Source organism: Triturus cristatus, chromosome 11, assembly GCF_964204655.1.
Source record: "Triturus cristatus chromosome 11, aTriCri1.1, whole genome shotgun sequence".
NCBI lineage: Eukaryota > Metazoa > Chordata > Amphibia > Caudata > Salamandridae > Triturus > Triturus cristatus.
Window position 1 is genome coordinate 133,107,213 of NC_140594.1, and position 21,561 is coordinate 133,128,773.

Here is a 21,561-nt window from a genome sequence, read left to right on the forward strand (position 1 = left end):
GTAATCCAATGGGAGGTGGATTACATGGCTAAGACCACCCTACCCTTGCAGCAAGGTATCGCTGGTCACAGTGCGATTATCGCTGGATTACCAGCGATAATCACACTGTTTTCCAGCTAACGCATGGATTCCTGTCGCTTGGGAGATAAGCGTTGCTGATAGCACGCTATCTCCGCGATAGAATCCAGCGTTAGCCTGTGATAATCATCCTTGCTCTAAAAGAGCTGAGCGATAATTATCGCAGGCCCTTGCTCATATGCCCTGTAATATTCTAGAATAGTACTCCTTTGGTTGCTCTGCTTGCATTTAGGTACAAGAACTCGTTTTGGGAGGAGCCTGCTTGGGCTTAGGAGGATATGTGGTTGCATACATAATCATGTACTGATGACATCACACATAGAGAGGGATGAAGGGAGGTGCCAAAGGAGGCTGTATAGTGAAATCTGCTAATTAGCATACGGAATCCCAGAGCCCAACGGGCACTTACCTGCAGAAGCAACAGAAGATAGAGTAGTCCACCTGTTGTCTGGCTTTTGACTCGAGTGATTGAAAACATAGAAAGTATGCTTGCATATCTCTCTGATCGGTGCACGTTTCAAATTTGTCTCCCTGTAAGAGACAAAAGTGTCACCGTTGTGGGACTGCTCATATCGCCTATAGGATGTTATCTTTGTGCAGTGGTAGTATCGTAGCCAATGAGGTCTATCCGAGGCGCGATTATTGCTTATTGAAAACTTTACCCAATACTCCCTCATGTCAACTTGAAAAATAGTTGATATAGGCAATTTTTGATAGTCTCCACGGAAGCTGGATCGATTGTGCCAAAAGAATATTGATTATAGATCAATGTAATTATTCAATAAGCAAAAAGGTGTAGACATTTTTCGTAGAATATCAATACTCATTGCTCAATATGTTTTTCAAAAACTGTTTAATTTGAACCAAAATACTTCTTATATCTGTTAAAAAGGGTCTGCTTAATCATTAGGTAAGGTGCACATATTAATCTTTGTGGGCTAATTGACTTAAAAGCTACGCAGTGTCCAAAGCGTCAGACATTTATTCAGCATCTCTCTAAGTAGCAGAGCTAAAGTATTTTTTTGTCGGCTATTGAGTGAATAGCTGAGATTGTACACTCCTTTGTCGGCAGAGAGCGCAGTGCAGTGCGGCCGGGAGAGCCGAGCCGAGCTGCGGGAGCCAGAGCTGCAGGAGAAGGAGAGCGAATCCGAATCCGAAACCCGCCAGATCCGCCGGAGCTCTGCGGGGGCCGTGGGAACCGCGGGAGGTGTAGGATCCCTGAATCTGCCTGAAGCTGTGAGCTGTGAGCTGAGAGGTGAAGGGAGGTTAAGCCACCAGGTGGTCAAGCCGTCTGTTTTCTACCTCCTGCTTCCACCGCCTGCTTCCACCGACACCACCGTTGCTGCGCAGTGAGGGGCGGTGAGTGGATGTCAGAAAACGCAGGCTGGCAGGCGGATGGTGAGCAGCCACAGCTACAGCCTATAAAGCCTGGACTCCCTCAAGTACGACCAAGAGCCCGGACTCCCTCAAGCACAAGCGAGAGACAGTCACTGGTGAGTCCGTTGCACCCGCTTTCAATTTTGAATATTCCATCACAAGGGAGGAGGAAACTGCTGCAGACTTACGTTGGGCAGGGTTGAGCAGAGGGGAGGTTTTCTCCCCATACTTCCCTTATTCCTGCTCCCTTCTCTTCAACAGCCCAAAGGCATCCTACTCTCAACAGCCCAAAGGCACCTGCTAACAGCGAGGACAGGAGGGGAGCATTTCCAGTGGCATTTTCTAAACCACTGTATCGTTCATCATTGTAGGGTGGAGAAAAGGTGAAAACAGAGAACGAAATATTGTCAAACAGCGCTAAACCAGCAAATAATCAGCATCAGAGCCTGTGAAAAAGATCACACTGCAGGAGGCGGTTTGCTGCACATTAAAGAATGGAAAAATAATCTGAAACTTTGGCAGGCAATAAGAGGGGGCCCCAGCACGTGTTATCCTCCTCTGATGTCAAATTACATTGAGGAAGTCTGCACACTAGGGCTGCCTTGGAAATATCAATGGGCGCTGCGTTGTGCTGTGCTGCGCTGTGTTGGGAGCATCACAAACCTATCATAAATTTAGATATTAAAGACTGGAAACAAAAATCTTTTACGAAAACCCTCAAAACCCTCTAAACCCTCAAAACTTGTAGTTCTTCAAAGGTCCCTTGGAAAGTCACCTAAAGGTTCTATTTATCTAATTAAAAATAAGCACAGTATGAGGTATGGCCGTGTACGGGGAGGACCGACGGTCAAAGGAACTACAAAAAAGCGTAAGCAGACCGCTAAGATGATAGAGGGTTCCAGGGAAGAACCGCCAACTAAAACCAGGCCAGCAGTACAGTGTGACTGCTCCTAAACTTAAATAACTACAGATAGAAACACTTCAAGCGAACAAGCGGCGAGTGAACATCTATCAAAACCGGAAAAAATCTTTTTCAACCAAAGATTTACAAGAAATTTTGCTTTTTAAATAATGCGGGGGACACTCTCCTTTCAAATGCCAGAGAAGTGCCGGGCCTCCAGTCGCCTCTTCAGGCATTACAATTTACTGGCTCGCTGAGAAGCACTTATTAAAAGGAAAGTTCAAGTATGGTAGTTGTCAGACCACTGCAAGTAACATGGACCCCACAATGTCACAAGACATTGGTGGCTCAGGACACTAAAACTAGTCAAGAAAGCTACAATTGACACTGAGCTAATCCAAGTACATAGGACCAATGAAGCACGCAAAATCTCTGTCGAAGGTCTAGGAGAAGGACAAATGGGTATATATGAAATGCTTATGGCCGGAGGATCACTTCACAGTAAAAATATAATAGGCAGCTGCGCTACAACTGACGTACCAGCGATCTGTGAACTGAGAAGGCCAGAGGTAACAAAGCAGCCTAGGAATATAAAGTACACATATATGAGGGAAAGGGAGGAGTGGAGCGAAAAAGAACCTTCTCCGGCATCTCCAGTATCAACAGATTATAAAATGCCATTAGGATCGGCATCAAAGCAAGAAAAAGAAGATAGGCCAGCAATTCACTTCTTGGAAGACACAGAAGCCTCTTCATACTTGGGGAAGGAAGAGTGGGAGGACCTTATGGCCACCTATTCTCAAGACAAGTGTAGGAACGGGCTTCCCGCAAATACTTCTAATATGCCAACTGAAGGCAATCAAGAAGATCAGGTGGCGGGGATGACTAATGGAGAACAAAAGGCTACAATAAACTTAGGAAGTCCAGAGGGATCTCCAAAACATACAAATCATGGAAGTGCTTGGCCAAATCTGTTAAAAACAGTGCAACTTCTGGTAGAGGCCCTCCACTACCAATCTGACAAGATGGACACACAACTAACGCTACTAGACACTCTGGCTGTCTTTGTGGTTGCTATCGAGGGAAAGTTAGGCACATTAAACGTGTTTTTACAAAACAAGTATGACCGATCGCAAGGTGCCAATTTAAATTGGTCCAATTATTGACAAATTAGCCTCCCTCCCAGTAATGCTGAGTGATCTATGTACACAACTCAAAAGGGCTCCGCAGTGCCCAAATAACTAACCTTCTGAGGGTCACCCGGAAAAAGAAATTCATGAACCAACAGAAACACACTCAACCAAAATCTACAATAAAGGGAATTTCACGACAAAGGAACCCAGTACAATCAGTTATAGGAACAGAGGGTAGCAAAACTAAAACTCTAGTAGGTCAAATGCCTGAGGCCCTATCAGGAGATAATTTAGACAAAAAAATGAACACAAAGCAAAGGCGAGCAAAAAGATGGAAAGGCTGAAACCAAAAAACAAATTCAAATCAGGATGAATTAATGCGCCTCTTTGGGTCATCATTAGCACAAAGCGAACTTACGCCCGAAAATGACATCAATTCAGTAGGGGTCCCCGAAAAGTATACACAAGCTGCAAAATGAACAAATCAGACCGTCAACAGAGCAATGCAAGTAACTGAGAAAATACAAGATCTCGGGAACGCTATGAATGAAGAACTAGAAGCCCCCCACCAAAAAAGGTCTAGCATGATCCCTCAAATGATCAAAGAGGAAAATTGAACCTGATCAGAAGTTACCACAAAAGAGCAATACCACAACTCATTTCATCATCAATCGAACAACAAATGGTGATAACACTTCGGTAATTAACCTAAACAATTACAACGACCAATGCTCACAGTTTAGGAAGCCAGGTGAAACAAAAAGGAGCATTTATAAAGAGACAAATGACAATCAACTGGCCTCCACTATTCAAGCAACACCAATTATACATACAAGGGCCCAACAGAGACAAGAAACCCAGGCACCTGCAGAACAACTAGGAACCACGTTAGATCTCCCCTGTCAGGGAGTTGGAGGCCAATTGTCTAAACCAAGACATCAAATAATACCTCAAAGTGAGGGAGAGAAAGTAGAATCTTCCAATCGTCAGGCACTATCAGAAAATCGAAGACACGAGCCTACACCACTATGCAGAGAAAACAAAGGGACCATCAGCTCAGAGGAATCAAGGAAGGAAACAAGGGCTATATGGTTCAGGCCTGACTATATCTCTAAAGGCAGGTACGACATCCTGAACAAAGGTAATATTCTATGGCTGTTATCTCATATTCCCTCTCAGAATGAAGTGACAACTTTGGATTTGGGTTCAATTGAATTTATCAAAGACAAGGATGAAACGGACAGTGAAAATACGAAAACAACATGGACAACGTCATCAGTTGAACAAAAAATACTTTTAGAGGCTCATACATTTAAAAACTGGGGGATAGCAGTTACTCCTTATATAAAGCCAGGATATCCTGACTTGCTAATTCCGGGGACAATGGTGGGAGCTCAGGCTTCTGTTAATAGACCAGGAATATCGGTGCTGAGAGGAGGGGTGGTGAACTGCAGAGCGAGTAATGAGCAATATCCTAGTAACATCAGAAGCGACCAAGAATTCACAATGTCATCATGTTGGTTAACAGATCTAAGATGGAAAGCTAGAACAATAACCAAACAAATTGACAAAACACCAGTTTACAACTAACTAATCAAGTAAGCATGATCATTTACGAATATGTTCATGGAATGTAAATGATCTAGCAAACAAAATGACTGACCTAGATTTTGTTAGCTACAGAAGATCTTTCGACATCGTGGCATTACAAGAAACATGGCAAATAGACCCTCCGCACCTTCATGGATTTTTGCGTTTCTTTACTTGTGCACTTAGGAGGGTAAAATATGGTCACCTCCAAGGCGGACTAGTAACCTACTTTTCGGTCACAAGTGCACACATAGCTAAGGAAGTTGGACCAACCTCTTCAGTGACAATGGCAGTAAACCTCACCTCGCAACTAACACCGGGTAGAGGGGGCATCGATCTTACTTTGATCAATGCCTACGTCCATCCAAAAAGGAAAACAAAGGCAGCACAAGAACTATGCAATTTTCTGGAGGTGTGCTTACTGGGGACTTTAACCTTAATCTTATGGGAACTTCATCAAATGAAGAGATTCTACTGCAAAATTCAACTTGGGATATCCCATTACAAGGGATGCCGCGAATATTAACACAAACCAAAATAGGCAAACAGATATTAGAGGATTTCGAACATTTTAATATCAGAGCAATAAATGGAAGATTTGCCGGAGATAACACCCCAGCTACAACACGTTATTCAAAAAACATTAATACAATACTGGATTATACTTTCATTTCACTGCCTCTATTTCAACACATGATTTCATTTCAGATGGGTGATAAAGTGCTGGAGTGGGGGTTTCTTTAAAAATCGTACACCCTCTCCATTTTGCATGTTTAGATTAATAAGATTAATTAATTAATAGCAATTGTACTAATTGTTTGCTGTGTGAACTGACCAACATTACTAATATAAGAAATACACGTGGGAATTGCATTTGCATGGCCTAATTAATGATGTAAACTAATGTTCGTATGCATATTAATAAAAGACAATCAGAAATTGCATGATTATATGTTGCTTGTGTGATGTATCCGTGATTTGTGCTTTATTAATGTGAATATAACCCGCATTAAGTGTTGCTTCTGCTAGATAAATACATACACCTATGGGTATTAGTAAGGGGATAACAGATTATTAGTCATTTCCATGTATTAATTACATTTTTGTGTTTCTTTGCTTAAGTTGACCATTTGGTAGCCACAAAATGGCCGACATCCCTATCAGACGAAATTGACATCATTTGTGAGCATCTCTGGGTGAAGTGCGCATGCGTCGCCATTAGCTGCAGTGGCCCTTGAACGACCCTAACCCAACTGTGCCACCCAAGGACACACCGGGCTACCAGCCAGCTGCTCTGAAAGAAACAATGAAAAGATACTATTGCGTGGATTGGAACTATATCTAAAGACACATTATATGTATGGGAAAGAAGTCGAACAATTTTAAACGAACCAATGAGAGTCGTTCAAAGTATAATTTGTTACACTTCGGAATGTAAATTTTACTATAAAAATGGTAGACTAGAGAGGTTGGTTTAGCGAGACCCTTCAGAAGATTTTCGATTTCCTGACGTTATGCTGACGGAGAGGACGGTGACACTGCAGGACAGCTGTTTCCTAAGACTCTGACAGTATGAACTGATGACCAAGATTTTGACTTAGAGGGCGACTTTTAGCCAGAATAGGTAACTATGATGATCTATTTGCTTGATTAAACCAGAGACTTGAATTTCAATTATTTAGATAAAATTTAATATACATTACAAGAACTGTGTTGGGTCGTTATTATTTGAGAAAATGTATTTATGTAAATGATGTTATAGATTTTGTTATCACTCCAACCTGCAGCTAGTAGATCCATGGCCTATTCATGGGAGGAGTACTAAAGGTGAAGTTTAGATCTTTATGAATAGGGATATGTAAGTACTCTCTTCCATTACAGCGAGTGGAACAATCACCTCCTTGAAACAGGTTATTAGAAGGATGTATGTTGGTGTTATGGGCCCCACCTGCGAATGTAGTGATTGTGTGTGATCTATGATCTGTGACGAAGGGAGGGATTTTGCATTCCGCGCTGCATCAGTTTTTCTTGGTAGCAGAGGTATGGTTTACTACTGGTTTGGTTTAGTAATTATTGCTTGTAAATAGCTTATTGATTATTGATTGGTATTGATTTATGTACTAACACTATAGGTTGAGTTGCGTTGAGTTATATGTTGTTAGCACGGCTTCTGGGATGTAGGAAGTCGGAAGTTTGTAACAGTTCCGTAGCAGAGCACAGGTAAGCGCTGCTCTCGGGAAAGACGGAATTGTTGTTGCCCTGTAAGTACACAGGGGAAACGTGTGACAAGTGAAGTTGCACGGCGCATTGTCTGGGTTCGATTCGGCGGCATCGTCGTGTGTTGCCATTAGAAATTTTCTCGGTGTGAGAGAAGTGTGTATGATAGCGAAGGTTACCTGTGAAATACCGATAACGCTTATCACTGAAAAGGTAGCAGGTGTTCTCTGAGCTTGTTAGAAGGACAAAGTAGAGGGAAGCGCTGCTTTGTTAACGTGTGTCATAATTCTGTAGTAGGACAGACTGTTCGCTGTTCTCGGGAAAGACAGGATTCTGTGCGTATGTACTACATTCTCTTGTATGAACGAGTGTGAATGTAAAGGCATTCGGGTTGATTGCGAAACAATAGGTTTATTTTCTAAAATGCCAGAGAAACAATTAGCTAATGCTTGCTAGAAGGGTGAAGTAGAGGGATGTGCTACTTTATCAACGGAAGTAACGATTCCGTAGTAGGGCAGAGGTAAGCGCTGCTCTCGGGAAAGACGGAATAGGGAAACAGATATTAGAGGATTTCGAACATTTTAATATCAGAGCAATAAATGGAAGATTTGCCAGAGATAACCCCCCAGCTACAACACGTTATTCAAAAAACATTAATACAATACTGGATTATACTTTCATTTCACTGCCTCTATTTCAACACATGATTTTATTTCAGATGGGTGCTAAAGCTGACAGTGCTCACCGTCCCCAAGAAATTGTGCTTAAAGTAGGCAAACCCAAATTTGAGCGATCTTTAGCTCCTAAAGAATCACTTTATACTATCAATTTTAAAAGGATTTAGGGGCATATTATCAAGCCAGGCGATACAATTATCGCCGTTTTAGCGGCAGAAAACTGCCGCTAAAACGGCGATAATGGGCTTGATAATATGCTCTATGGAATTCCAATTGAAGCTGATGTTAGATGTGAAGGACATCTAACATGAACTTCAATTGGAATTCCATAGAGCATATTATCAAGCCCATTATCGCCGTTTTAGCGGCAGTTTTCTGCCGCTAAAACGGCGATAATTTTATCGCCTGGCTTGATAATATGCCCCTATGTTTGCAGTAGCGATCGACGTTACTATGCTGGAAAATGTTAAATAGCACTTTAGTGCTAGAACCAGATCAAGTGAAGTCGAGAAATGAGTGCAATTTACAACATCTGTGGCAGCTTACGCTACAAGAACTAATCCATGGGTCCAACCGTGCCATAGTAGCATGAAGCATGTCTCACGAGAATATAAATTTACCAAACGATGAGACAACTTCGGCTTAATCCAACAAATGCACTGAAACTTGATCTATTAAGGAAGCTAAAGGCAATGCTGAAAAAACAAAAATGGAAAGCCAACTGATCAGCGGAGGACAATCTTTTGTCAAAACTACACACTGACACCAAACAGAGCAATAGTGCAAGATTTTGGAAAACCATAAACCAATTTACAAGACCTTCGCATGACGGAGTTTCCTCTAATATTACAGAAGAAGTGTGGGCAAACTACCTCGGGAACCACTTCAATCAAGATGTGGATTCTATTAATTTGGAGACAAAATCTGATAATACGGCAAAAAGCATTATTATAAATAAAGCACAAACATTCCACATGAGCACCGGCAAACCTGAGGGTCATACATTATCAATAAATGATGGTCTGACGAGCACACGAAACACCATTAAGTGCCAAATTAGAAAAGGAAGAAGAGTGGAGGGTCCAGGCTCGAACGGAATTCCACCCATCCTTAATAAACAAGACGAGAATGAATGGGCAGCAGCACTTGAACCACTGTTTTTGGAAATAAGATATTTTAACAGATTGCCTAGCTCTTGGAAGGGATCAATTATGTCTCCAAATTTCAAGCCAGGGGACAAGTCACTTCCACAGAACTATCGATTAGTGGCCCTTATGGACAACAAGGCAAAGTATTTTGCAGGTACACTCTTAGAGGAGCTGCAGGCCTAGGCCACAGAGAATTATTTAATTCCAGCTAATCAGACTGGTTTCGCTAAATCAGTTGGAACAACCACAAATATCCTAACCATGGGAATGCTAATAGATAAGGCAGAATCAACTAAAATGCCCATTCATTTCTGCTTTATAGATTACAAGGCTGCCTTGGACCATATAAATCGGAACATCCTATGGTCTAAATTAAGCAGCTGGCGGATACCAAGGTCTCTGTTAGACTTGCTGATCAGCCTTCACACGGACACATGGGTCCAGATAAAGCTGGGTGATGGGTCACTACTGTCAAGACGCATACTAACCAACAAAGGGCTCAAACAGGGTTGTGTCTTAGCGCCCACATATTCAACTTGTTTTTAGCGGACCTCGTCCTGATATTAAATAGATGTAACTCTCACGCACCCAGGTTAGGTGGGCTATCACTACTGTGTCTCCTCTATGCGGACGAGATAGTCCTAATCAGCCACACACAAGTAGATCTGCAACATCTTGTTAACGCTACACAGGGCTATTCTGAAGCAAATGAACTGACTATAAATCTTGAGAAAACGCAGACAATGACGATCAGCAAAAATAGGAAAAAATTGTCTACCTGGTATTGGGACAATACTCGTATTGAGGATATGTCAGTATATAAATATCTAGGAGTAAAAATCGATAATCGCGGCCATTTCACTGTGCAAAAAACCAGCATTAGAGGCAAAGGCCTCGCCTTAGCAATGTCTTTAAAAACAGTAAACTAACCGGTCCATCGCTCCTACCGCTGGCTCAAGTGATACGAGCCAAGCTCCTGCCAAAAATTGCTTATGGCAGTAAAGTACAGAGAGGCAGAGATGCAAAAACTCTTGATAATACAATCATAGCCGCATACAGGATTATTCTTGGTTTGCCCAAACATACTTCACCAGCTCAAATCAGGCTAGAGTTTGGCATTCAGAAACAGTTCTTTGGCAAGACAGGGGGCGTACATAACTACCTTGGACAAAGTGTGGAAATCCAATCAAGGAACTTTAAAAGAATATCTATGGAAGGATATGGAATATTCTAGAATAGTACTCCTTTGGTTGCTCTGCTTGCATTTAGGTACAATAACTAGTTTTGGGAGGAGCCAGATGGGGCTTAGGAGGATATGTGTTTGCATTCAGAATCATGTACTGATGACATCACATATAGAGAGGGATGAAGGGAGGTTCCAAAGGAGGCTGTATATTGAAATATGCTAATTAGCATACGGAATCCCAGAGCCAAATGGGCACTTATCTGCAGAACCAACAGAAGATAAAGTAGTCCACATGATGTCTGGCTTTTGACCCGAGTGATAGAAAACAGTGCATATGTTCCAACTTTGTCTCCCTGTAAGAGACAAAAGTGTCACCATTGTGGAACTGCTCATATTGCCAATTGGACGTTATCTTTGTGTAGTGGCAGTATTGTAGCCAATGAGGTCTCTCCGAGGTGCGATTATTGCTTATGGTAAACTTTACCCAATACCCCACCGTGTATACTTGAAAAATAGTTCATTTTGGCATTTTTTATAGTCTCCATGGAGGCTGCATCAATTGTGGCAAAAGAATATTGATTCTACATCAATGTAATCATTCAATAAGAAAAAAGATGTAGATATTTTTCATAGAATATCAATACTCTTTGCTCAATATGTTTTTCAACAACTGTTTTATTTCAACTAAAGTGTTTCTCATATCAGTGGAAAAGGGTCCTCTTAATCAATAGGTAAGGTACACGTATTAAACTTTGTGATCTAATTGTCTTGGAAGCTGCACAGTGTCCAAAGCTTCAGACATTTATTCAGCATTTCTCTAAGTAGCAGAGCTAATGTATTATTTTGTCGGCTATTGAGTGAATAGCTGAGATTGTACACTCCTTTGTCGGCAGACTGATATGTATCCTTTTACAAGAAAGGCATCTTGTATCTGGGTGAACAAGGAGGTGCCAAAGTGAACTCTTGTAATATTCTAGAATAGTACTCCTTTGGTTGCTCGGCTTGCATTCAGGTACATGTACTAATTTTGGGAGGAGCCAGATGGGGTTTAGGAGAATATGTGTTTTTATACGGAATCATTTACTGATGACATCACACATATAGAGAGAGACGAAGGGAGGTGCCAAAGGAGGCTGTATATTGAAATCTGCTAATTAGCATATGGAATCCCAGAGCCCAACGGGCACTTATCTGCAGAGCCAACAGAAAATAAAGTAGTCGATATGATGTGGGGTTTTTGACCGGAGTGATAGAAAACATAGAAAGTATGCTTGCATATCTCTCGGATCAGTGCATATGTTCCAACTTTGTCTCCCTTTAAGAGACAAAAGTGTCACCATTGTGGGACTGCTCATATCCCCCCTATGGTATGTTATTTTTGTGAGGTGGTAGTATTGTAGCTAATGAGGTCTATCCAAGGCGCGATTATTGCTTATTGAAACTTTACGCAATACCCCATCATGTCAACTCAAAAACTATTTGATATAGGCAATTTTTATTTTCTAAAAAAAATCTTTTTATTAACAAAGCTGGAGAGACCACATCATACAGTGACAACGTCGTGAGTACTTGAAATGCTATGTACAGATAATCATAATCAATACTTTCCCGGGTTAAGCAGGCTACCAAGTTGCCCTTCTTATCAGTACAAGTCTGCCCCCCGCAGCCCTCTAAACCTTCTCCAGGGCAGCCACACCTTCTCCCATTTCTTAGCACCCCCCCTACTCTTATATACTGTTTCCTCCGCCCTCTGGCACCAATCAAGATCATGTTTCCATTCCTCAATCTGTGGGGGTGCCAACGCCCCCCAACTTCTGGCAATGTTGCGCGTTTCCACCCCCACTGATAGTGCCAGCCATAAACTCACATACCCGGACCAATCTGCCTCCCCTGATCATTAGGAGAAGCCACTTGGGATCAAGGGGAACAGGCACTCCCACCACCTCTGACATGATTTCTGTGACCTTCCGCCAGAATATGGAAATCTCTGGGCACCCCCACTAGATATGTATGAAGCTGTCCTCCTCCCCGCACCCCCTGATGCACATCGCTGACTGAACCCGACCCCAGGAGTATAGGTGGGTGCGACGATAGAAGGTACAATGCAGGATCTTGAGCTGTACTAGCCTAATTCTAATGAGCGTAGCCACTTCTCTAGGGCTTTTGAGTTCCTCCTGCCAGTCCTCATCATCCAGCGCCCCCAAATCACCAGCCCATATTGCCCTGAGGGAGACCAAAGAATCTGGGAGGTTGTTAAGCAGTTTACGGTAGATCATGGAGGTTAGTTTCCCCTGTATGGGGTCCAACAGTAGCCGATCCTCCATCGGTGAATATTCCGGAATGGAGACCCCAAGCTGGATGTGGGCATGCAGAGCATGAAGGAGCCGCAGGTGCGTCTAGTGCTGTGAGTCGTGCATGCTATACTCTTTCCATAGGTATTCAAACGTGTGGGGTGCATCCCCCTTCCGCACATCACCCAAATATTTAATGCCTATTAAGCGCCAGCCTCTGAATCCCGTCAGCGCTGCCACCTCTCTGAGGGGATCACCTGCCCAAAGCGGGGTTCTGCCCGTCAGTCTCCCCGCCCAACCTAGCAATTTATTGGCGTCTCTCCAGCATTGGACCACCACTTTGGTATGCTCTGGCCAAGCCAGGCCCATCCGCTGGGAGTATAAAAGTGATTTGCAATTACCTCGTGGCATCGCTGCCCAATCCACTCGATATGCTGGTTCATCCGTCTCTACATACACCCAATCGTTGATCACCTGCATTTGGGAGGCCCAGTAATACAACTTGACGTCCGGTACTGCAATCCCCCCATCAAAGACCCCTCTGTGTAACTTGTGTAGGGCGATTCTCTGCGACTCTCCAGCCCACAGCAGAGATCGCACCTCTTGTGCAATACGCTTAAAAATAGTCTGTGGTATCCGATAGGGAGTGTTCTGTAGCACATAAAGCAGCCACGGAAGCATCAGCATCTTGTACAGGGCCGACCTACCTAGGAGCGAGAGTGGGAGCAAACGCCAGTGACTAACGTCTGTAGTGAGATGCCTCACTTGAGGCTCCAGGTTTTTCGCCAGGAAATCCTTCAGGTCCCGGGTGATGAAAATCCCCAGGTACTTAAACCAGCCCACCACCACCGGAGCCGCGCAGCACAGCGGGATCCTGGGTGTACGACTCGGGAGAGGAAATATCACTGACTTTGACCAATTAATGTTGCATCCTGAATAACTACCGAACAACTCAAAAATATGGAGGACCCTCGCTATGGAATAGTTCGGCCGTGCTAGGAACAGTACGATGTCATCAGCATACAGGGAAATATGTTCCTCCCAATCCTCCGGTGCCCGCAGCTACCAAATTTCAGGATCTCTCCTTACCCAGTGGGCCAGAGGCTCCAGCGCCAGTGCAAACAGGAGCGGGGAGAGAGGGCACCCCTGCCGAGTGCCCCTCCGAAGCCGAAAGGACCTGGACAAGACACCATTCACCTGCACTCGCACCGTGCGCCCCTCATATAGGAGTCTGACCCAGCTGCAAAAGGACGGGCCAAAGCCCAGTTTCTGGAGGACCCCAAATAAGTACGGCCATTCAATGTTGTTGAAGGCCATTGAGGCATCAAGCGACATCAATGCCATTTGCTGGGATACCCTGCATAAACCCTGACTGGTCCACATGTACCAGGTCCTTGATAACCAGCAGCACCCTGTCCGCCAATACCTTTGCCAGGACCTTAGCCTCCACGTTAATGAGGGAGATAGGCCTATAGGAACTGCACAGATCGTCCGGCTTGCCTTCCTTGTAAATCACCGTTGAGCTCGGACCTGCCCGAAGCGACCCCAGCGCCTTACCCAGCCCTTCAACCGAAATGTCTGCCTCTAGGTCGTCATATTTTTCCGGGTGCGCCATAGGCAGGTTGAAATCCCTGAGTAATTCTTCACAGTCTTGTGCAGACCGCGTGCTAACTGGAGCGTACACGCTTTCGAAGTGTGTTGTAAAGGCTTCTGCGATATCTGCACTGGTGGACCGAAGCACCCCCTCCGCGTCTCGGGTCCCCACCACCCAGGACCTTCCCCTATCGCGCCTCTCAAGCCACGCTAGGAGTTTAAGGGCCTTATCTCCGACATCATATAGACGATGCTGGGTGGCCAACGCATATGCCCGTGCCTCACCGTCCGCTAGGGCCCGCAGTTCCCATTGTTTCAGTGCCAACCGGTGCCGTGCCACCGCACATGTTGTTTTCGCGCCTCGCCCTCCATCTGGCTAATTTCCTGATCCGTTTGTCTACACTGCAGGGTCTCTTCCTTCTTTTTTGCCCCTATTAACGCCTGCGCCTGCCCCCTCAACACCATCTAGTAGGCTTGTCACTCAGCGTCGGATCGCACAGTTGCCATGGATCTATCCACGGGAAGGCTGCCCTGTCTATCAGTGGGCCTTTTGAGTAGCACACACCGGCGCATGATCTGAGATCCCCCTCGCCATATGGTGGGTTGTAGAGAAGTCCCCTACTTTGTCAGTGTGTGTGAACAAATGATTAAGCCTAGAGGAAGTCCCGTGTCTAGCCGAGTAAAAAGTGTAGTGTCTCAGTGTAGGGTTGTGCGCGCGCCACAAGTCCACCCAACCCAATGCCCCTACAAATTCTGCCAGGCCACGTTCCCCCTTTGTGCTCGACCGAGGGCCAGACCTATCCATTTCCGGGTTCATTACTGAGTTTGTGTCGCCTCCGAGGACTAGGGTGCCCTCGGATAGGTCGGTTATGAGTGATCCGAGCTGTGGGAGTGTCAACGAGTGGAGCCCCGGTGGCACATAGCAGGAGACAAAGATCATCAGGCGACCCTCCCATTTGCCCACCGCCGTGGTAAAGCATGCCGCAGTATCTGACCAAGTGCCAGTAATCACAAGAAGTAGTGCTTTGCGTATGAGAATACCCACTCCCCGAGCCCCGGACGTAAACCCCAAGTGCGTTACCATCGTGTACCCAAACCTATCAAGGGCTTTACATCTACTGCCCCTCAGGTGCGATTCTTGAATAAGAACAAAGTCCGGGGAATGCCTCTTCAGGTATTGCATCACCAGTGTGCGCTCAATCTTATTGCCCAGCCCGTTCACATTCCAGGACCAAACCTTCACAATAGCCGGTTCACCCATTGGCCGTGCGTCTAACTAGTGGCACCGGGGCCTCCCTGCTCCCCCGCCTTGGACTCTGAGTCTACCCTCGACGTCTGTTGGTTATGTAAGTCTTGAGCATTTCTCCCCTCCTGCAAACAAAAACAAACGCACCCCTCCCTGCATCCCTGCTTGGTAAGCCCCCAACCTCCCACCACCCCAACTTGCAGAGTGCCTGTCACCCATTAAACACCCCTAAACCCATTTGTGAGGGGTTGTGAACTAGCCTCCAGCGTGAACTTAAGTCTACCTGCTAACTGGGATTCTTAGCCCCACAGTCAATCCCCACCAGGCCAACTTATGCTAACGTCACCCCGCAGCGCCACTATCACATCTCCCAGGTCAAATATCATCTTGTGCAGTTCTGTTATCTCCCCAGCATAAGTCCAGGGCCCAGGCCTCAATATCACAGCAGCATCATGGATCTCACCCCCATTAACCAAGTCCCAACCCCCCCCCCTCCCAGAGCCACAGTGCAATCATTGTCCCTGAGGTGGTGCCCCCATTGTTCACTCATCTGTCCGATGTCGGAGTCTCTAGCCACTGGGCGAGTTCTCTGTCCCCACGCCCGACTCTTCACAACTCCAGTCCATCGCCGATCTCCTGTGTCCGCCTTTGCGGCAGCCAGCCCTCCAGCCAGTCGCTCGCCTCCTCCGGCTTGTCGAAGAAATACGCCTTTCCATTGTCCAGGATTTTGAGTCGAGCCGGAAAGAGCATCATGTATTTTACGCCCTGTTTCACTGCATCAAAGGAGCGGCGCTGGCGCTGTACATGCAGCGTGAAGTCCGGAAAGAACCGGATTGTAGCGTTCTGATGTCTGAAGTCTCCGTGCATCCACGTCGCATGAAGTAAGGCATCTCGGGCCCTAAAGTTTAGGATGTGGGCAATGATGGTGCGTGGGGGGACCCCCGGTCTGGGTTTCCCCCCCAACGCTCTGTGGGCCTGCTCTATGGAGAAAAACTGCGACAGTCTCTTGGGCTTGAGGTGATTCAGGATTAAGTCCTCCAGGAAGAGGTCGACTGCGTGCCCCTCAATACCCTCCGGCACCCCCACCACCCGGATGTTGTTGCACCGGGCCCTTCCTTCTTGATTTTCGAGCCGGGTGTAAATGTCCGCTTGGTTCTTCGTGAGGGTCAACACCCGTTCCTCAAGTCATTTTGTTTTTGCTTGGACGCCCCCAATGTCAGCTTCCTTTGGCCACCTTTTCTGATATCTTGCGAAAGTCCGCCCGCAGGAGGTTGACTTCCTCGGTGACCGAATCATGTTTGGGCTCCAGGGTCCCCTTGAATTCGCAGATAGCCCGCATAATATCTTTCAAGGTCGGATCCGGGCCCTGGTCGCTCTCCTCCACCTGCATGTCCCTTTCGACCGCACCATCATCACACCCCATGGCTACCATATATTTATCTATGTGGTTGGCTTGCCCGGGCCCCGTCCCCTTGGTGTGACCCATTTCACCGTCTGTGAAGTAATGGGGGGCACGTCCCACCAGGCACGATCAATTCCGCAGACATCTGCTGTAGTCAGGGCGGGAGGGTTCCGCCCGGGCCGTCCCGCTAATGCGAGCCCTAGATGACCCACCTGTTGCTCAGTCTCTTATGTATCTCCACCGGTATAGCTGCGTTGAGCTTAGGCCCCCCACTGTCATCAGGCGGCCGCTGATGTCACACCCCAATCGTCGCACTCTCTGGCCGCTGCCCTGCCCGACTCCCACAGGGGGCCAGGATTGTACAGCCCCAGATGTCACTCAACTCACCGGTCAGGGTGGGGGGGGAGGGGTAAAACGGTCTGTACCCTCAGTACGCCGCAGGGCCACCGGGCTGACTCACTCACGACACACTGATCTTCGCTACCCCGGGTGGGCAGCCCTCACTATCTGGGAGGGCCCCGGTGCTGCTTGGTCTCACTGGCTACACCCACGTTGTGTTGGGGTTGCTTATTGATTGATACGCCTTCTACCTCGCCCCTTTCGCCGGGGCTCCGGTAGGGGTCCCGTGGTTGCTTTATTACCCAGCCGCACTCCCCCTGACCCGGGGCAGCCACTCGGACATGCCTTGGTCCACCGCTGGGCCGGCTCACCTGCCCCACATCAGTTGCTGCTTCCCCTGTTGGGCGTCCCTCACCCGCGCGGTTAGTCCCGGCACTGCTCCGTCTCTGCAGTCGCACCCGTGCTATCCTGGGGCAGCCACTTGATTGCAGCGCAGTCCGCCGCGCTCACACTGCTGGGGTTCCGATGCCGGTCTATTGGCCTCTGTGTTTCCTGGCCGCGCCCACCCCAGTCTGGGCCGGCCTCTGAGGTATGTCGCGGTTTCCTACACTTGCTCCACTGGTATACTTGTCGCCGCCGTGGTACACCTCCTCCTTACAGCCAGCGGGATTCGGGCCACAGCTCGCCCTCGCAGTCGTCTTTGTGGTGGCGACTCCTCCTAACACCTCCAGAGCAGTCGCCATCTTGTCAGCTCCCGCACCTGGCCTCCGATCGTTACCCAGCGCCGCCGCTGCCAATTGCCGCCCAAGTTTCACTGCTTAGCGGGTGCCGTCGCCTCACTGGTTGTTTATCTCTCGAAATCGGCACACCGAGGCAGGATTTTGTCGGATGGATGGGGCGCTAGTACTGGTCGCTAGCGCAGCATTCTCAGCCTGCGGCCATCTTCCGCGGCTGCTAGCCACGCCCCCCGATATAGGACATTTTTCATAGTTTCCACGGAGGCTGCATCAATTGCATCAAAAGAAGATTGATTATACATCAATGTAATTATTCAATAAGGAAAAATGTGTAGATATTTTTCATAGAATATCGATACTCATTGCTCAATATGTTTTTCAACAACTGCTTTATTTTAACAAACTTGATTCTAATATCTGTATAAAAGGGTCCGCTTAATCTTTAGGTAAGGTACGCACGTTAAACTTTGTGTGCTAATTGACTTAGAAGTTGCACACTGTCCGCAGCTTCGGACATTTATTCAGCATCTCTCTAAGTAGCAGAGCTAATGTACTATTTTATCAGCTATTGAGTGAATAGCTGAGATTGAACACTCCTTTGTCGGCAGACTGATAAGTATCCATTTACAAGGAAGGCATCTCGTATCCGAGTGAACAAGGAGGTGCCAAAGTGAACTCTTGTAATATTCTAGAATAGTACTCCTTTGGTTGCTCTGCTTGCATTTAGGTACAAGAACTAGTTTTGGGAGGAGCCTGATGGGGCTTAGGAGGATATGTGTTTGCATACAGAATCATGTACTAATGACATCACACATAGAGAGGGATGAAGGGAGGTGCCAAGAGAGGCTGTACAGTGAAATCCGCTAATTACCATATCAAATCCCAGAGCCCAACAGGCACTTATCTGCAGAACCAACAGAAGATAAAGTAGTCCACCTGATGTCTGGCTTTTGACCTGAGTGATAGAAAACATAGAAAGTATGCTTGCATACCTCTCTGATCAGTGCATATGTTTCAAATTTGTCTCCCTGTAAGAGACAAAAGTGTCACCATTGTGGGACTGCTCATATCGCCTATCTGATGTTATCTTTGTGCAGTGGCAGTATCGTAGCCAATGAAGTCTATCTGAGACGCAATTATTGCTTATTGAAAACTTTACCCAATACCCCATCATGTCAACTTGAAAAATAGTTGATATTGACAATTTTTAATAGTCTCCAGGGAGGCTAGATCAATTGTGTTAAAAGAAGATTGATTATACATCAATGTCATTATTCAATAAACAAAATTGTGTAGATATTTTTCATAACATATAAATTCTCATTGGTCAATATGTTTTTTATAACTGTTTCTTTTCAACCAAAGTGTATTTTATATCTGTAAAAAAGGGTCCTCTTAATCATTAGGTAAGGTACACCTATTAAACTTTGTGTACTCTTTGACTTAGAAGCTGCGTAGTGTCCAAAGCTTCAGACATTTATTCAGCATCTCTCTAAGTAGAGGAGCTAATGTACTATTTTGTCGGCTATTGAGTGAATAGCTGAGATTGTACACTCCTTTGTCGGCAGACTGATATTTATCCTTTTACAAGAAAGGCATCTTGTATCTGGGTGAACAAGGAGGTGCCAAAGTGAACTCTTGTAATATTCTAGAATAGTACTCCTTTGGTTGCTCTGCTTGCATTTAGGTACAAGAACTAGTTTTGGGAGGAGCCAGATGGGGCTTAGGAGTATATGTGTTTTCATCCAGAATCATGTACTGATTTTTTTTTAAACATGTTTTATTGGGTTATCAAAAAGCATAAGCACAGAAATGTACCTGAATAAGGATGCACGTGGACAGATTGAATACAAATTTAGTACTTAGCATGAGATTACAGTTCCATAGTGCATCAGCAATCATCTGCAAGCAAAAGGAGAAAAGGAACCCTCTCCTAACATGGGGAAATGTGATCTGAATGGGGGATAATCCCCGCTACCCCATCCTCCGTCTTGTGATATATGTTAGACCTGGGACCTTGGCGTGAGTCTCCCTTCCACTTTTTGTCGCTGTGCTCCCTATATAAAATGTATATGTTGGTTGGATTCCATGATTGGCTTATTTGGTTTACTGTCAGACCCCAGTAAAGTGCACCAGGAGTGCCCAGGGCTTGTAAATACAAATGCTGCGTGGGCTTGCAGCACTGGTTGTGCCACCCACAGAAGCGGCCTGGTAAAATGTGTCTAAGGTCTGCCATTGCAGAACCTGCATGCAGTCTGGTACTGTCATGCTGACTGGGCAAGTGCCACCACTTGCCAGTCCCTAAACCTTCCCTTAACTTCAAGTTAGTCACCCCTATGGTAGGCCCAAGGGCAGGGTGCATTGTAAGCATAAGGTAGGACAAGCCCGGATGTGTGTGGCATGTCCTAATAGTGAATTACAGCCATTTTCGTTTTTCACTAGTGCAAGGCTACCTGTTCTCATAGGCCAGAATGGGCTGTTAGAATTGTTACATTCTATGATCCTAACAGACCCAGGGAACATGGTAGAGATTTGAGTTTAGTATGCCTGAACTCAGAATAATAAAATACATCTTTTAGCAAAGTTTATTTTAATGTTGTGTGTTGACAAATGCCACTTTTAGAAAGTTGGCATTTGCTTGCCTAACCATTTCAGCCCGCCTCTGCGCTGATGTGTATCTGCTGTCTGGTTTGTGTGAGTGACAGGGCTGGGGAATCCCAGAGGGGCAGGGCTAGGTAGCCTTGTGGTGAATAGAGAGACTGACATATAGATGGGTGGGAGGAGTACACCTGGACTCTGAATAGGGCTGTGCTCTGCCACCACAATGCTGGCTCCAACCCCTGTGGAGCGTCTTATGACTCTGCCCTGCACACTGAAAGCAGAAGCCTGCATCATGTCAACAAAGTGCTCAGAAACCGGACCGAACTCGGCAAGGGGCCCCCTGGCCTGAAAGAACAAAAGAATCGCACTATAAGTATTGGGTCCCTGCTCCCAAGAGGTTAGATCCTGCTAACAAGACGAACCTCTGCCTGAGGAGAAGGAACCGGGAAAGCGGTAGGAGGAGTACTGTCCCTGACCTGGGGGATTGGCCTGCAGTGGTGGCCTTGCTGCTGAAGGAGAGGAGAAAGATTATCCAGAACCTTTATTTCAACTTTTAAGATCTCCAAGGGCTTGTGACTGAGATTGCTCCCTGAATGAAGTCCCAGGACCAGTGGACTTCACCCCCCTTGAGAACCGCCGCCGAGAACCGCCGTTCTCACCGCAAAACCGAAGCCAAGGGAAGTGTGCGCCTCCTAGATCGGCGCGTACACTGGAGAACCTGTGCCCAGCTGTCAGGCCCAAACAACGCGACTAAGGCCCCCTATGAGCCGGAGCTCGCACCGTGAAGGAAGGACTTCGTGCCGCACTTTTAACTCCCCCTCTTCGCGTCGTACTGCTCAGCGTGCCCCCCTACCCCTGTTGTGGGGCGGCGCGTAGAGTGGTTGGTACATCGCTCACCATCGGAGCGTACTGCCTGCTTTGCACTGCGCTTGAAGAAAAGGCACCACTCTCAAGGTACGGCTCGTACACCGCAACGAATCGCCAGAGCACCGTACCTACTCACCGTCCGCTCGAACATCGTGACTGAGGCCCCCTATGAGCTGAA

The 21,561-nt window shown here is 46.3% G+C and overlaps 4 non-coding genes across 4 annotated transcripts; all 4 read left to right on the forward strand.

The window, feature by feature from the left end:
- The first annotated feature begins 666 nt into the window (after nt 1–666).
- Nucleotides 667–807, forward strand: LOC146783532 (U4 spliceosomal RNA). Its single transcript, XR_014971154.1, has one exon. It is a non-coding gene; the product is annotated as a U4 spliceosomal RNA (small nuclear RNA).
- Nucleotides 808–10,717: 9,910 nt separating this feature from the next.
- LOC146783533 (U4 spliceosomal RNA) lies at nt 10,718–10,857 on the forward strand. Its single transcript, XR_014971171.1, has one exon. It is a non-coding gene; the product is annotated as a U4 spliceosomal RNA (small nuclear RNA).
- Nucleotides 10,858–11,681: 824 nt separating this feature from the next.
- LOC146783534 (U4 spliceosomal RNA) lies at nt 11,682–11,817 on the forward strand. The gene has a single exon (XR_014971180.1). It is a non-coding gene; the product is annotated as a U4 spliceosomal RNA (small nuclear RNA).
- A 7,183-nt stretch (nt 11,818–19,000) lies between these two features.
- On the forward strand, nt 19,001–19,141 carry LOC146783535 (U4 spliceosomal RNA). The gene has a single exon (XR_014971161.1). It is a non-coding gene; the product is annotated as a U4 spliceosomal RNA (small nuclear RNA).
- Nucleotides 19,142–21,561: the final 2,420 nt, after the last annotated feature.